The 13,605-nt window shown below is 49.2% G+C and overlaps 1 long non-coding RNA gene across 1 annotated transcript; it reads right to left on the bottom strand.

The window, feature by feature from the left end:
* Nucleotides 1–5,216: 5,216 nt before the first annotated feature.
* On the bottom strand, nucleotides 5,217–12,461 carry LOC140906220 (uncharacterized). Its single transcript, XR_012157046.2, has 4 exons — nucleotides 11,560–12,461; nucleotides 10,994–11,049; nucleotides 6,599–6,867; nucleotides 5,217–6,484 (listed from the first exon to the last, which is right to left on the bottom strand). It is a non-coding gene; the product is annotated as an uncharacterized LOC140906220 (long non-coding RNA).
* Between the last annotated feature and the right edge of the window lie 1,144 nt (nucleotides 12,462–13,605).

The following is a 13,605-nucleotide window of genomic DNA, read 5'->3' as shown; positions in this document are numbered from 1 at the left end:
TTGCAGATGACACTAAACTGGGAGGAGAGGTAAATACGCTGGAGGGTAGGGATAGGATACAGAGGGACCTAGACAAATTAGAGGATTGGGCCAAAAGAAATCTGATGAAGTTCATCAAGGACAAGTGCAGAGTCCTGCACTTAGGACGGAAGAATCCCATGCACCGCTACAGACTAGGGACCGAATGGCCCGGCAGCAGTTCTGCAGAAAAGGACCTAGGGGTTACAGTGGACGAGAAGCTGGATAGGAGTCAACAGTGTGCCCTTGTTGCCAAGAAGGCCAATGGCAATTTTGGGCTGTATAAATAGGGGCATTCCAGCAGATCGAGGGACGTGATCGTTCCCCTCTATTCGACACTGGTGAGGCCTCATCTGGAGTATTGTGTCCAGTTTTGGGCCCCACACTACAAGAAGGATGTGGAAAAAATGGAAAGAGTCCAGCGGAGGGCAACAAAAATGATTAGGGGACTGGAACACATGACTTATGAGGAGAGGCTGAGGGAACTGGGGATGTTTAGTCTAAGGAAGAGAAGAATGAGGGGGGATTTGATAGCTGCTTTCAACTACCTGAAAGGGGGTTCCAGAGGATGGCTCTAGACTGTTCTCAGTGGTAGCAGATGACAGAACAAGGAGTAATGGTCTCAAGTTGCAGTGGGGGAGATTTAGGTTGGATATTCGGAAAAGTTTTTCACTAGGAGGGTGGTGAAACACTGGAATGCGTTACCTTGGGAGGTGGTGGAATCTCCTTCCTTTGAGGTTTTTAAGGTCAGGCTTGACAAAGCCCTTGCTGGGATGATTTAATTGAGGATCGGTCCTGCTTTGAGCAGGGGGTTGGACTAGATGACCTCCTGAGGTCCCTTCCAACCCTGATGTTCTATGATTCTATGAAATACAAATAGGGACCACAGATCTTGAAAAACCTTAAATTACAGATATGTAACCTCCTCTTCCTTATGTTTCTTTTAAACTGTCTACCTGTGAATTTCATTGGGTGACCCCTGGTTCATGTATTCTGTGGAGAGGTAAATAACACTTCCCTATTCACTTTCTCCACACCAGTCATGATTTTATAGACCTCTATCATATCCCACTTTAGTCGTCTCTTTTCTAAGATGAAATGTTCCAGTCTGTTTAATCTCTCCTTCAACGGAAGCTGTTCCATACCCCAAATCATTTTTGTTGCCATTTTCTGTACTTTTTTCCATTTCTAATATATATTTTTTGAGATGGGGTGACCAGAACTGCAAGCAGCATTCTAGGTGTGGGCGTACCATGGATTTATAGAGAGGCAATATGGTATTTTCTGTCTTATTATCTATCCCTTTCCTAATGGTTCCTAATAGTCTCTCAGCTTTTTTGACTGCCGCTGTACATTGAGCAACTGTTTTTAGAGAACTCTCCACACTGACTCCAGGATCTCTTTCTTGAGTGGGGATTATGTTTTCCAATGTGCATTACTTTGCATTTATCAACACTGAATCTAATGGGCCATTTTATTGCCCACTCATGCAGTTTTGTGAGATCCCTCTGGGCTAGGTGTGTTTACTCTTTGATCAGATTCACCTTTTCCCAGAAAAAGAAGAGGAGTACTTGTGGCACCTTAGAGACTAACCAATTTATTTGAGCAGAAGCTTTCGTGAGCTACAGCTCACTTCATCGGATGCATACTGTGGAAAGTACAGAAAATCTTTTTATACACACAAAGCATGAAAAAATGGGTGTTTACCACTACAAAAGGTTTTCTCTCCCCCCACCCCAGTCTCCTGTTGGTAATAGCTTATCTAAAGTGATCTCTCCTTACAATGTGTATGATAATCAAGTTGGGCCATTTCCAGCACAAATTTATTTGAGCATAAGCTTTCGTGAGCTACAGCTCACTTCATCGGATGCATTCAGTGGAAAATACAATGGGGAGATTTATATCCTTGCAACAAAGCCCGTTGCCAACTGTGTCCACATATCTATTCAGGGGACACCATCATAGGGCCTAATCACATCAGCCACACTATCAGAGGCTCGTTCACTTGCACATCTACCAATGCGATCTATGCCATCATGTGCCAGCAATGCCCCTCTGCCATGTACATTGGCCAAACCGGACAGTCTCTACGCAAAAGAATAAATGGACACAAATCAGATGTCAAGAATTATAACATTCAAAAACCAGTCGGAGAACACTTCAATCTCTTTGGTCACTCGATTACAGATCTAAAAGTGGCAATTCTTCAACAAAAACAACTTCAGAAACAGACTCCAACGAGAGACTGCTGAATTGGAATTAATTTGCAAACTGGATACAATTAACTTAGGCTTGAATAAAGACTGGGAGTGGATGGGTCATTACACAAAGTAAAACTATTTCCCCATGTTTATTCCCCCTGCCCTTCCCTACTGTTCCTCAGACGTTCTTGTCAACTGCTGGAAATGGCCCACCTTGATTATCACTACAAAAAGTCCCCCAGCCCCCGCTCTCCTGCTGGTAATAGCTCACCTTACCTGATCACTCTGGTTACAGTCTGTATGGTAACACCCATTGTTTCATGTTCTCTGTGTATATAAATCTCCTCACTGTATTTTCCACTGAATCCATCTGATGAAATGAGCTGTAGCTCACGAAAACTTATGCTCAAATATATTTGTTAGTCAAGGTGCCACAAGTCCTCCTTTTTCTTTTTGTGGATACAGACTAACACGGCTGCTACTCTGAAACTTTTCCCATAACTGCTCTCTGAGTCTCACCAGCCTGGGGGAGACACCCCCCTTCTCTGTCAGTTGGGCCATTCATGTTCTTACAAACGACCCCCTGGCAATGTCCTGGTCCCAACTCCTCTGCTGTCCCAGCCGTTGGAGCTGTATCTCGATGTAAAGAGACACAGTTACCTTCCAAAACCTTTTCAGAAATAGCATCCTGAAAACCGGGACCTGGATTGGGCGCCCTCCGCCACCCTTTTCATAGAACATCAGGGTTGGAAGGGACCTCAGGAGGTCATCTAGTCCAACCCCCTGCTCAAAGCAGGACCGATCCTCAATTAAATCATCCCAGCAAGGGCTTTGTCAAGCCTGACCTTAAAAACCTCAAAGGAAGGAGATTCCACCACCTCCCAAGGTAACGCATTCCAGTGTTTCACCACCCTCCTAGTGAAAAACTTTTCCGAATATCCAACCTAAATCTCCCCCACTGCAACTTGAGACCATTACTCCTTGTTCTGTCATCTGCTACCACTGAGAACAGTCTAGAGCCATCCTCTGGAACCCCCTTTCAGGTAGTTGAAAGCAGCTATCAAATCCCCCCTCATTCTTCTCTTCCTTAGACTAAACATCCCCAGTTCCCTCAGCCTCTCCTCATAAGTCATGTGTTCCAGTCCCCTAATCATTTTTGTTGCCCTCCGCTGGACTCTTTCCATTTTTCTCTGTCCCTCAGAAGTTAGCTGTGTGACGGCTCTTCCCCAAGAGGTCAGTTACACAGTTCCTTCTCAAAACCTGCGTCACAGGCTGAGTGCCTGGGTGCACAGACGCTGAGCCAGCCATTCTCCGAGTGTCCTGGGCATCCTGCCCTGAGTGACTGGTGAGGAGACGTTCCCTTACCTGCACTATTCCTTCCGCAGTTTCCTCCTCTGGGCTCCCTCCGAAGACACATTTCTCTGTGCTCCCTGGGAAGGGTTCTATCCTTTGTTCGGCTGCGGAGCTCTGCCAGCTAACAACTGGGACAGTTTCCTTAATCACTGACAACACCTCTCCTGCCCCTGTGTCTGATCTCCCCCACCTCGATTACAGTTTTGGGCTTCCCATCTAGGATGTACCTTTCTATTTCCTCAGGAACACTCTCTAAGAACTGCTCCATTTGCAGGAGAGACAGATCTTCTAGAGATTTAACACTTGCTCCTGATATCCAGGCATCCCAATTTTGTACAATGTGGTTGGCGTGTTGTGAAAATGCCATGTCTGGTTTCCAACTTAGGGCTCTGAACCGCCGACGGGCATGCTTGGGTGTTAGCCCCATTCTAATTCTGGCCTTTTTAAAAAAAAAGTTTCTCCTCATTCATGAGTTCTTTAGGCATTTCAGCTGCCACGTCTGCTAAGGGCCCACTGAGTTGTGGCCTCAGCTCCACCATATACTGGTCTGTAGGGAGGCTGTACCCAAGGCAGGCCCTTTCAAAATTTTCTAGGAAGGCCTCTGTATCATCGCCTACCTTGTAGGTGGGGAATTTCTTGGAATGGGGAGCGGCACCTAGAGAAGGACTGCTGGACCCAGCTTAGCCCTTTCCAACTCTAAATGCTTCAGCTCTAACTCTGTTTCCAAGCGCTTCGCCTGTTTCCTCTCCTCCACTTCCAACTCCAAGCACTTCACCTTTCTTTTGTCCTCTGCTTCCAAACACATCATCTGTAGGAAGAAATCCCTGTCTTCTGCAGTCAGAACTCGGTCTGGATTAAGGGCATCCCTCCATCTTGGCACTTGGATCTTGGTTGGGGGAAGGCTGACCCTTCCCTCCTGGGAAGTTCCCAGTCCCCCATCCCCTCCCTTTATTTCCGACATGGAGCTTGATGCCTGAGCTTGATCTGGGACTGTCTTCTCCATGTCATGCTGCTTTGGGAAGACTGGTTTTTCTAAGGTTTCGGTGCCTGACCTCAACCTCATGCACAGGCTGCCCTACTTTAGCCTAACTATTTTGTTGCCACGAAGCTAGAAAAGAAAAAAAACAAAACTGCTTGTTGTACTCCCTGGCTTCTTTGGCAAGCCTGTTCCCCCTCAGGGAGCACATAAAAGAAAAAGTGGGGGGTACCTCCCTGGCTTTCAAGCAGCCAAAAGGAAAAATGTCCTTTTAAACTCCTGAGGTCTGTGCTGCTGGTTTAAAACTATCTCACCACTGCCACCATGTCAAGGCTGATTCCCAACTCTGTCACTCCGAGTGTAGAAGTGGGGCCCACAAGGATTTTAAAAATTAATATTGGCCACTCCAGGCTTGTATTAAACTCCCAAGGTTACACCTTTTCCCTGACCTTGGCTTGGTAAACGCTGCCACCACCCAAATGCAAAAAAAAAAACCTTTTGAACCCAGGAAGGAGCACTTGGGAATTCCTCCCTGTGGGGTACCCTCAAGTCCTTTCACCCCCCATCCCGGGAAGAGCTGAGAAAGAAAACAAAGGAAATTAGCTGTGGCTATCAACTAATCAAACAACATGCACAAACCTCTTAGGACACCGAAAATCCAATCCTGTTCTTAAAAAAGGTAAATTTTATTGAAAACAAAAAGAAAGAATATACATTTGAAACTTAGGCTTTTGTTAAATTTTAAAAAGAGCAAGTCCAAAAATCAAGCACCCAAAATAGCGTCCTTGGGGGTTCAGCTTAAAGGTTACAAGCAAACAAAAGCATCTAGGGTTAGCACAGAGGAGTCCACAAGCCAAGAAGAAATACTTTGATAATTTATGATCATACCTGCCTTAAGCTGCTTTATAGCATGGCTGCTCTGTCCCTCCAGCCCAGAGAACAACAGACAAAGGGAAAGTTTCTTTCCCAATTTTTAAAAGTTCTACCTTCCCATTGGCTCTTTTGGTCAGGTGCCCACTTTTTTTTTCTTTACTTGGGGGACTTTTTAACCCTTTACAGGTAAAGCAAGTAAAGAACAGCTACCAAGAGGGATTTTACCGCTGGCTGGGTGTCCATCAAAGGGAGATATCCCCCTCCCCCCCTTTATTTATCACATCTTCATCTCCCAATGAAGCAATCACCTTGGCATCTGTGTTTCCTCCAGAAGACAATCCAGGAGGATGGCAGGATCAAGCCAACCCCAAAGCACTTCATCTCATGGCTTGGTTTTCAGATGGGAGTCAAACCTAGAACATTCCTGCTCCGAAGCCGTACAAACCATTCTATTAGGAAATGCTACTTATCTAAATAGAAGCATTTCTCCCTCTGGGCACAGCAGAAACACATATCTCCAGAGTCAGCAGATAGTCCAAAATAAGGGGAATATCTTCCTTCTCTCAAAATGACTGGTCTCTCCCCCAGTTCTGTATGAGTCCAAGGTATGCCATCCACCATCAGACAGTTATTCAATTTTCACTCGCCTGCTGACTAGCAGATTCTTAAAAGGCCTGATCAGAACTTTCTCACCAGTAAGGAAAGCAACTCCTCACTGAGCCTTGAACCTTGTACTTTTGGTGCTCACTAAGGCCTTCCCTTCCCCTTCAAATGACTAGCTACAAGTTCCATGTCTCGCCTATTGATGAAAGCTTTATTCCTTGTGTCCACCACCTCTGCCAGAAGGGTAGGCGAACTCAGAACCTGAATGGTGGTTCCGCCGTACACAGTATTCCATAAGGACAAAGGTTTTTTTTATGAGTACATCGAAGGTAACCCCCAAGGTAGTTTCGGAGTTTCACATAAACCAGTCAATCCACTTGCCTGTATTTTTTCTTGAAACCCCAAGTATCTGAAGAGGAGACTTCATTCCCTCAACATGCGATGGACTTTGGATTTTTACCTACAAAGGACAAAACCAATCAGAAAATCACCTAGACTGTTTCTTGCCATAGCAGAACAAATTGGAGGATATCCTCTCAGAGGATCTCTAAATGGATCTCTGACAGTATCCTACCTTGCTAATAGTTGTCACAGCTTCCTCACTCTCATGGGATAAGGGCTCTCTCTACCAGGGCACAAGTGGCCTCAGTGGCATGGCCTCAAGTACCCCTGCTTGACATTTGCAGGGTAGCTATGTGAAGTTCCAGACACAAGTTTTTGAGAGATTGTGATCTGGTCCAAGGCTCCTTCACTGACTCAACTTTTGGGACAGTGGTCCTTCAAACAGCTTTGCTCTCTGTATCTTCGCTCCCTCCTCCTACTTGAGTACTGCTTGTCAGTCACCTGCAATGGAATACACAATGGCAGCAGTGCTATTACTTACCTTATAGCAGTGGTTCCCAAACTGGGGGTTCGCGAAATGTTACAGGGCGTTCTCAGGGGAAAATTCTCTAATGGCAAGGAGCCAGCAGCCTGGTGCCCCTGGACTTCCAAGAGCTAAGCAGATTGAAGCAAGCATATCTAGCAGACTGAGGAGATTTAAACTTCAAGACTCCTTATAAGAAATGGAAAGGGAGGTGGATATTTTTTGCTCTTTTTAAAATTAAATAGGCAGCTAGTATTTTTAAAATTATTATGAAGAACAAGTTTAAGCTTTGTTGTAACATGCGTTGTTTGCCTGGACTGCTCAAGACCCAAATGCTTGTGTATGAGGAACTCTTTGAGTTGGCTTCTTAAATACCTTCATACTGTTTCACATCTGATGCTCCTTGTTGAAACATAGGAGCCTTGTCTTATAACATGCTTATTCAAAGTGATACAAGCTACGAAAGTGAGATCTGGGAAGAGTGTTGTCATTTTCATAATGTAATAAAAATACTGTAATGATTAATAATAATGTGTAATAAGCATGTCATAAAAACAAATTGTATATTTCCAAGATCACTGCTTTTATAATTTATACTCAGGTAAAGGAGAAAATCCCTGGAAATATTCATTTTTAGGAGGGGGTTTGTGATTCTTGACATTTTAGTGAAAGGGGTTTACAGTTTGGTAACCACTGCCTTATAGTAACTGGAGGTTCTTCGAGATGTGCAGTTTGTGTCTGCATTCTACTACCCACCCTCTTTTCCCTATGCTTTAGATCATACCTGGATTTGCTTCAGAGAAGGAACTGGAGAGGGGGTTGGTCCACTCTGCCATTAATAACTGTGGCTGGAAGCACCAGGAGAGCAAGGCTACATGTGCAGACCAGTGGACACTGCTTGCAAGAATTCTCTGATTCCAGGTGCGTGGAGCACATAAGCACCAACATTTGAATATATATAGGGACTACACATCTTGAAGACCCTCCAGTTACTTAAGTAACTTTCTCTTCTGCAGAGCTTGAATAATTTTTGTGACTCTTGTCTGCACCCTCTCCAATTTTTCAAAATCTTTTTTTTAAAATGTACACACCAGAACTGGACACAGTATTCCAGTACTGGTCTTACTAACACTGTACTGTGAGGGGAAATCGTCTACCACTCCTACTAACTACTCTCCCTATTTATACGAAGGGCCTGTGTTATACAGGAGGTCAGGCTAGATGAGTTAATTTTCAATTCTGGCCTTAAAATCTATTAATCTATACATCCCAAGGATTGCATTAGATCGTTTTGCCAATTGTATTGCACTGGGAGCTCATGTTGATCTTGCTTCACTAGTTCACTGATGATTGTGAAGCACTTCAGTACTACAAAGCTGAATGTCATAGAAAAGTCCGTGAGGAAATTTATAATTTTTAGAGCACGGTTTGAATGGTGTGCAGTAAATAAAAATGGAGGCCACACAATGAACAACAGGGATAAAACAACATTTTGAATATTTGTTCATTCAGGGACCACAATCCATCTTGTGTATTGAATGAGGCAAGGTCCTGTGAGAAATATAGTATGTGATCATGTAATTATATGTTGTATCATAATATATACACCCAATGGGCCCAAGTTAAGATTCCATGGGCAACTTTACTAATGGCATCTCTTAACTTTAGAGTGCTTGAATTTGCAACTGTTAGAGACACAAGGTGGGTGAGGTAATAGCTTTTATTGGACCGACTTCTGTTAGTGAAACCATTAGGTTATTTTAATGTAATGGGTGGGTGTATTGTACACAGTGCTGCCAACTCCCACAACTTAGGCTGGGGCTGGAGCCCATGTGAGAACGATGACACAAGAAGCTTCAACACTTTCACAAATTTCACCTCTGACTGGGGCAGAACCACCTCCTGGGGAAGAGCAGCCAGTCAGAGCTGCTGCAGGAAGGGAGGAAGCAGAAAGACTCCACCAGGACTGGGCAGCTCTACTCCCCTTCTCCTCCTATGAGCAATGGGACAGCTCCTCTGCTTCTCCTCCCTGCTCCCCCACTGCAAAACCGGGACTGGGACAGGGGCTGTATGTGTGTGCTTGGATGGGATGGGTATGAACCCATAGAGCTATAGCAGGAGCAGAAGCGAGGCTAGCTGTGGGAAGAACTGAGTTGATTGGTGGGCTTTGGGGTCAACAAGTGGCTGTGGAGGCAAAAACTCCTGGAGCAGGAACCAATATCACTGTAATAAATTTGGGAGTATTGGCAACGCATTGACCCACATATGGTGGGAGCAGCAAATAGCGGTGGGAGTTCAACAATCCAAGAGTAAAACGAGTATTTTTTTAAATCTTATGATGTTTTGTGGTTGGACTCATGATTTTTGAGCCTTTGGGGCTGGCCATCCTATATATTCAAATAAATATAAAGCTCAGGGCCTACAGGTGATCAGGAGTAAGGTTGTGAAGTTTCTTCCTTTTTCAAAATGGCAGCTGTCTCCCATTGTTCTTAACAGGACTGATGCTGGGTTGCCGCTGCTTAAAGTAGGAACAATTTCACCACAGATTATTAGGTGACAGGGAGGCTGCCCCTGCTAAAGATGGCTGGCAGTGCCCATCATTCCCCATGAGGCTGAAGCCAGGTGCCCTCAGGTTGCCCCTTGCCGGCAGGGAAGCACAGAGAATAGGAGACACAGTGCAGCTGAGTGTAAACTTTGGTCTGGACTTAAGTTATATTGGTATAGCTACCTCAGTCGGAGTGTGAAAAAACACGTGCAGCAACACTGCCATGCCAACAAACCAAGCCCCAGTGCGTTATCCCAATGGAAGAGAGCTTCCGCTGGAATAGCGGGGAGGCGGTGTTCTTCTAGCGACAGAAAAACTCCTTCTGCGTCTACACACTGGGGCTTGGTTTGCACAGGCTCCCACGACTCATGTGGTATTTTTCTTTTACAAAATTGTTTTTACCCAGGTATGTTTGGCCTTTTTCAAAAATGGCCCAATCTCCCTTTGCTTTGAATCACAAAGTGCCCTCAGTCAATATGACTCTGATAATCTTCCGTTTCCCTTGATACACAAAGATACCCACTAGGCTGCTCCTAGTACAGATGGCCACCATGTATCTCCCCTTGTTTCCACAAGGGTTGGAATCAGGCTGCCAGCAGGAAAGATGGCTACTTCCCATGCCCTATACAGTTGTTGGGGACACCGGGGCATGGCCACTAGGTAACTCGAGGGGATGGAAGACCACGAGTGTCGATGAAGTCCCCTCGCACTAGGCCCAGTGTCCTTGGCCCCCCCCTCCCGCCTGGAGGCACTCGCAGCAGCTCTGCATACTAGGCCCAAGTGTCCTTGGCCCCCCCGCCCGGAGGCACACACAGCAGTTATGCTGAGGATCTGCAACAATATGCTGCGAAGTCAGACTGCCTGAAACTAAGCAAAGCCAAACAAAGCAAATATAAAAAAACAATGCTAAGTAAAGCAGTGTTGGGAACACTGGGGCATGGCCACTAGGTAACTCGAGGGGATGGAAGACCACGAGTGTCGATGAAGCCCCCTCGCACTAGGCCCCTGTGTCCTTGGGCCCCCCCCTCCTGCCTGGAGGCACTCGCAGCAGCTCTGTGTGCTAGGCCCAAGTGTCCTTGGCCCCCCCGCCTGGAGGCACACACAGCAGTTATGCTGAGAATCTGCAACAGTATGCTGCAGAGTCAGACTGCCTGAAACTAAGCAAGGCCAAACAGGGGAGATATGGAAGAACAATGCTGAATAAAGCAGCTTTATGTATAGTTTAACAAATGATACAGAGAATCAGGGAACTAGCTGGGAACTGGATTGGCTGGCTATATGGATACTTGGAGCAGCTTGCTATTGGATAAGTATGCTGGGAAAAAGGATGTATAAAAGCCTGTGTAACTTCCTGCTCTGTGTACAGGATTTGAGATTCAAATCTCCCTGTACCTTTTTGAAGCTTCAAATAAACTTTTCTGCTTCTCCACCCCGTTGTGATTATTGGGTGTAGCACACCGGGTAGTGAACCTACTCATGCTGTTGTTCAGCCTCTCGGCACTGGGTGCCGGCAACACAGTAGAACCTCAAAGATACGAACAGCAGCGTTACAGACTTACCGGTCAACCTGACACCATGTGGAACTGGAAGTCTTCAATCAGGCAGCAGTGCAGCCCTGGACGAAGAAAAAAAAAAAAAAAAAGGAAATACTGTACTGCCCGAGGTTCAGGGCTCCAGCAATGGGGGCTTGGGACTTCTGACCCTTGGGAGCACTGGGGCTCCGGGCTTTAGGCCGAGGGGGATGCTGGGTGTGGTGCTTCAGCCCCGCGGCTCTGTTCTTTGCTTCCGCCTGCTTGGGGGTGCTGGGGCTCAGAGCTTTCGCTACAAGTGGAGCCCGTTTCAGCCCCAGTACTCCCCCCGTAGCTAAAGCCCCGAGCCTTGGCTCCACCCACCTGGGGCTAAAACCGAGAAGAGAGCCAGGGGGAGCCCTAGTTCCAGTGCCACCTCTGGGGCTGGAGCCCTGGTGCCCACCGCGAGGGTGACACTGGGAGTGGAGCCCCAGCGCTCCCCTCAGGTCTCAAGGGCTGAGCCCTGATGCTCTTGCTGGGCACGAGCCCCGACCCCCTCCCCCCGCAGCCCCAAGCCCCCATATGGCTGAAGTCCACAACCTCTTGTTCAGACTTACGGAACATTTCAGAGTTATGGACAACCTCCATTCCTGAGGTGTCTGTAACGCTGAGGTTCTACTGGGATTTCAAAACGGCAGAGGAAGCTGGCAGTGCTGGAGACTGATGGGGAACAGTGGCGAGCAGGAAGGAGACCTGTGGGGGGAGGGACTACATGTGGGGGTATGTGAGGGAGGCAGTCAAGGGAGGGAGTGGGTGGAGGAAAGGAGGTGGTGGAGGGAAGAATGGGGACGAGGTGAGAGGGTCTGGGTGTGGGGGAGAAAGAGGGAGACGGGGGAGGATGTGTGTGTAGAGGAGCAGCAGACAATGGGAGAGGGTCTATAGGGGGCAGGAGGGAGATTGGGTGGGTCTGTGGGGTGGGAAGTAGAAAGTTGGGGGTAGGAAGGGTCTGTGGCAGAGGCAGGAGGGAGACGGCAGTGGGTGGGAAAGGGAGGGTCTGTGGTGGGGGTGGTAGGGAGACAGTGGGGGTGGAGGGTCTGTTAGGGGGAGCACAAGTGAGATGGGGAGAGGGTCTGTGGGGGGCAGGAGGGAGATGGGGAGGGGAATGTGTGTGGGAGGGAGGGGGAGGGGTGTGTGTGGGAGGGAGAGAGTGGGAAATCTTCCTGCGGGGGAGGGAGGGACACGGTGGTGGGAGGGTAGGGCCTCAGGGGCAGGAGGGAGATGGCAGGGGTAGAGATTCTGTGTGTAGGGGAGGGACTGGGTGGGGGAAAGAAGGGTCTGTGGAGGGAGGGAGATGATGGGGGAAGTCTGTGGGGGAGGGTGAGAGGGAGATGGGAAAATGTGGGGGGTGCGGGAAGGGTTGGGGGTAGGAGGGAGATGGGGAGTGTGTGTGGGAGGATGAGAGAGAGACAGTGGGGAATCTGTGGGAGAGAGGGAGGGACATGGTGGTGGGAGGGTAGAGCCGGGGGGGGGCAGGACAGAGCTGGTGGGGGTAGATTCTGTGTGTAGGGGAGGGGGAGGGACTGGTTGGGGGAAAGGAGGGTCTGTGGGGGGAGGGAGACGATGGGGGGAGTCTGTGGGGGAGGGAGGGATATAGTGACAGACGGGAGGGTCTGTGGAGGGGATGGAGGGAGATGGGAAAATGTGGGGGTGCGGGAAGGGTCTGGGGGGTAGGAGGGAGATGGGGAGTTTGGGGGGGTGGGAGAGAGACAGTGGGGAATCTTTGTGGGAGAGAGGGAGGGACATGGTGGGGGGATGGAGGAAGATGGCAGGGGGGGATGGTGGGGGAAAGGAGAGTCCGTGGAGGGAGTGAGACTGTGGGGGGAGGGGAGAGTGTGAGGGAGATGGGGGAGGAGAGTCTGAGGGAGTGGCAGGGAGATGGTGGGGGGAGGGTCTGTGGGGGAAGGGTCTGGGGAGGTGGTAGGGAGGTGGTGGGAGGATGTTTGGGGGGGGATCTGTGGAGGGATGGAGGTGGCAGGGGGAATCTGTGGGTCGGGTGGGAGGGAAGAATGTGAGGGAGAAGGCGGGAGGAGGGTCAGTGGGGAAGAGCCGGCTGGGGGAAAGGGGGGCAGGGAGGTGGCAGGGGGAGGGTTGGTGGGGAGGGGCCGGCTGGGAGAAAGGAGGGTTTGTGGGGGCGGGAGGGTAAGGGAGTGTCTGGGGGGGTGGGAGGGAGGTGGAGGGTCTGGGGGGAGGGATGGTTGGTGGGAGGTGGCGGGGGGAGGGAGTGTCTGGGGGGGCGGGAGGGAGGTGGTGGCGGGAGGGGAAGGGAGGGAGTGTCTGGGGGGGCAGGAGGGAGGTGGAGTGTCTGGGGGGGCGGGAGGGGAAGGGAGGAAGGTGGCGGGAGGGAGGTGGCAGGGGCAGGGTCGCTGGGCAGGGAGGGGAGGGTCGGGAAGAGGGAGGTGGTGGGGAAGGGACAGCCGGGGGGGCGGGAGGTGGCGGGGCGGGAGGAGGGTCAGTGGGGAAGAGCCGGCTGGGGGAAAGGGGGGCAGGGAGGTGGCAGGGGAGGGTTGGTGGGGAGGGGCCGGCTGGGAGAAAGGAGGGTTTGTGGGGGCGGGAGGGTAAGGGAGTGTCTGGGGGGGTGGGAGGGAGGTGGAGGGTCTGGGGGG

This window comes from Lepidochelys kempii, chromosome 2 (genome assembly GCF_965140285.1).
Source record: "Lepidochelys kempii isolate rLepKem1 chromosome 2, rLepKem1.hap1, whole genome shotgun sequence".
NCBI classification, from domain to species: domain Eukaryota; kingdom Metazoa; phylum Chordata; order Testudines; family Cheloniidae; genus Lepidochelys; species Lepidochelys kempii.
Note: the sequence above shows the minus strand (reverse complement) of the source record. Positions and strands in the feature narration are given on the sequence as shown.